The sequence below is a fragment of the Eutrema salsugineum genome, unplaced genomic scaffold (assembly GCF_000478725.1).
Source record: "Eutrema salsugineum unplaced genomic scaffold, Eutsalg1_0 scaffold_2, whole genome shotgun sequence".
NCBI classification, from domain to species: Eukaryota; Viridiplantae; Streptophyta; class Magnoliopsida; order Brassicales; family Brassicaceae; genus Eutrema; species Eutrema salsugineum.
Genome location: NW_006256829.1, coordinates 16,492,628 through 16,495,967, shown reverse-complemented (window position 1 = coordinate 16,495,967; position 3,340 = coordinate 16,492,628). Strand labels below are relative to the sequence as shown.

At 43.6% G+C, this 3,340-nt stretch overlaps 1 non-coding gene across 1 annotated transcript; it reads left to right on the top strand.

Moving 5' to 3' along the window:
• The first annotated feature begins 992 nt into the window (after positions 1–992).
• Positions 993–1,099, top strand: LOC112087017. Its single transcript, XR_002899865.1, has one exon. It is a non-coding gene; the product is annotated as a small nucleolar RNA R71 (small nucleolar RNA).
• The last annotated feature ends 2,241 nt before the right edge of the window (positions 1,100–3,340 follow it).

Genomic DNA, 3,340 nt, shown 5'->3' with positions numbered 1-3,340 from the left:
CTGAGATCTCTTCTTTGTGCGCATCATCTGAGGCTGCCTCCCCCTCTAGTTGCTCATTGGCCTCAATGAGCTTTGTTTTAGGCGTTGGAGTTTGTAATTCCTTACCACTCCTCAATGTGATGACGTTCACATATTCTTTAGGGTTCGGCTCCGGTTTACCTGGTAGAGCCGGGCCTCTTGATGATGTTGATGCCTGGTTTTGCTTAAGCTCCCTGATATCTTGCTGCATTGTCACGTGCTGGCTCTCAACCCTTTGCTGGCCCTGTAACAGTTGCTGTAATATCCCACAGACGTCGTTCCCCATCTGATTCTGACCCAGTCCCTGAATCTGTTGCTGATTACCCATCGGCTGCGGATTGAACCCTGGTGGAAACTTGTGTTGCTGCGGTTGGTTGGTGAAGTTGTTACCTTTAGCCGCTTGATTCTGCTGAGTGTAGCTGTGCTGTTGCCCACTGAACTGTTGCTTGGGCTGGAAGGTATTCTGAAAAGGAGCCTTTTGAGCTTAGCTTTGTTGTTGTTGTTGAGCAGGGTACACTTGGTCTTGAGGGTTAGCTACATTCGGGTTTCTGTATGAGAGGTTTGGGTTACTGTTGTAGTTGTTAAACCGCTGATACCTCTGCTGATTCCCTATGTAATTCAGCTCTTCTTGTGTTAGTCCATCTTCATTAACATTGTCAAAACTTGGCCCTTGCTCATCAAACTCCCCTACAAAGTGTATTGGCTTTTGAGTCGCCATCAAAACCTTGTCAAGCTTGCTCTGAAACTCTCTTATATCTTTTTTCATGCGCTGTTCATCACTAGATCCCTCTGTACGGTTTGCTCTATCAAAGTCCTCTCCATATGTGTCATTAGACATGGCTAAGTTTTCGACTAATTCCATTGCCGCATTGATCTCTTTCCCAAGAAAATTTCCATTTGAGGCTGTGTCGAGTTGGTTTCTGATATTGGGGAGTGCACCTCGGTATAAAGTACTCAAGAGGGATGCCTCTGAGAAGCCCTGGTGTGGGCATTGGTTAGTATAGCTCCTGAACCGTTCCCAAGCTTCACTAAAGCTCTCGTTGCTGTGCTGCGTGAAACTTGAGATCTGATTCCTGAGCTTAGCTGTGCGTTATGTGGAAAAGAACTTTGATAAGAACGCCAGTTTACATTGCTCCCAGGTTTGTAGAGAACCCCTCGGTATATTCTTTTCCCACTGGTGTGCTTTATCACCGAGGCTGAAAGGGAACAAGCGTAGCTTGAAGCTATCTTCGGAGACGCCATTTATCTTAGTTAAGTCGCAAACCCGATCAAATTGATCTAGATGCTCGAGATGGTCTTCTCCAGCCAGTCCGTGGAACTTTGAGTTTTGCACCATATTGAGCAGGGAAGCTTTAACTTCAAAGTTGTTGTTTTGAACTGGTGGAGCTTGAATCCCAGCTCGGTATTGGTGCGCATTAACTCGGTCATTCTCTCCAACACAGATTGGAGGATGTTGTCTCTGAACTTGTGGCGGTGGCGGATGAACATGATGGGCTTGTTGCTCATTTCTATTCGCTTGTTGTTGGTTTTGCTGAGCAAGCCTCTCGTTCCTTTGAGCCTGTTGTTGGTTTACATATGCTTGTTGTTCATTTCTTCCTGCCTGTGCCTGATTAGCCTGAGCCTGTTGCTCCATTTGTTGTTGTTCTGCCATTCTAATCGGTCGATGTTATCGTCGTATGGGAAAAGCGATCCTGTGCTCCGAGATCTGGTATTCATGCACCTGAAAACAAAACAAGAACTTGGAAAGGAGTTAGTAAAACAAAAGAAAGAAAAGCTTGAACTTAAGAACAAACAAGAGACTAATGCTCCTACAAGTTGGCAACGGCGCCAATTGATAACTAAGGTTTTTAAGCCTTAATAAGGGTTATCAATCCCCTGTCAGAATAGTACAAAGGGGTGTCAATCCAAGCTTGTAAACGAGACACTATCTATGTCATTTGTTCATTAGGTCAAGAGAGAATAGTAAAGGTTTTTACTAGGCTAAGTATCAAGCGAATGAGCATAAAAGTAAAGCAAATAATGAGATTTGAACAAAGCTAAGATGCAAATGCCAAATAAACGATTCAGATGATTATAATGAATGATAAAGGCAGAGACTTTAGACAAGATAATCGACTCGGGTGCTTCCAAGCTAAGCTAATGGGCTAATGAATCATTTTATCAAGCGGTTTCATTTAACTTTGAACTCAAGGCATGTTAATCTTCTCATGAAAGTATTAAACATCTAAACTGATCCTCCTTCATACCAAAATATCTTTTGAGAAGCACGAATCAGTCAGCAATAAGATTCAGTTCAAATATGTCATTTAAGAGGACAAACTATCACTCTCGCGATGAAAGACTCTTAAACCCTTAACCGAGTGGTTCAGACATTTCTACAAACACTTTTGATGCGAGATATGTCTCAGATCTGAACCTCAAGTGATGTGCTTGGATCCAGCCTAGAGGTCTCATCGGTTAAGGAATGAAACATGCAAGACTACACACCTAGACCCATTAATCCACCTTGAAAGCACCCTAATTTACTTATCTAAAGTCGCTTAAACGAGTACTCACTGATCATAACGAGCTCACTAAGTCCTTTGCAAGACGTGTAGCTAGTCATGATAAGGAGCTTGATGTTTAGATGATAAAAGAAATAAAGAAAGAACGAGATTTTGATGCAAAAACGAGATCTCGGATTAGATTAATCCAGTTTCACAAAAGAGGCAAGTTCTTAAGGCTAAAAACAGATAAGAGATAAGATGATTAGGTTTTTTGGTCCTAAAATGTATTTATAGCAAAGGGAAAGTGTCGCGCGTCAGCCCGGAACAAACCGGGTACTGAACCGCTTTCTTGGGTTGATGGGTGAGTGCCACGGTGTGTCGGAGAGTGAAGTCGAGGTCTTCATGTCGAGGAGTGCACGTGAGTCTGGATCCAAATGAAAAACTCGTGAAGAACACGCCAAGAACATGCATGAACCCTAGTCTTTGATCCATCCTCACGTGTGTGTTCTTAAGCCATTCTGTTCTTGAATCTGGGTTCGTGACAAGGGACCTCGGGGTAAAATGTCGAGGGGTCATGATGTCGAGGTGTATGGGAGAACACATTCCGGCATGCACGCCGAGGTCATTACACCGAGGGGTACTCTCAACACTTAGTCGTTTCCAGCTTCAGTTCTTATGTATGCATGCCTCGATCTAATCATGCCAAGGCTTTGGGACGAGTTCTGGTCCAAAATACTTCCAAGATATGAGTCTCGACTTGAGTGATGCCGAGGTAAAGATACCGAGGCTTGTGAAAACACTTAGTGCGTGTCGCAACTCATTTAGGCTTGTATGTG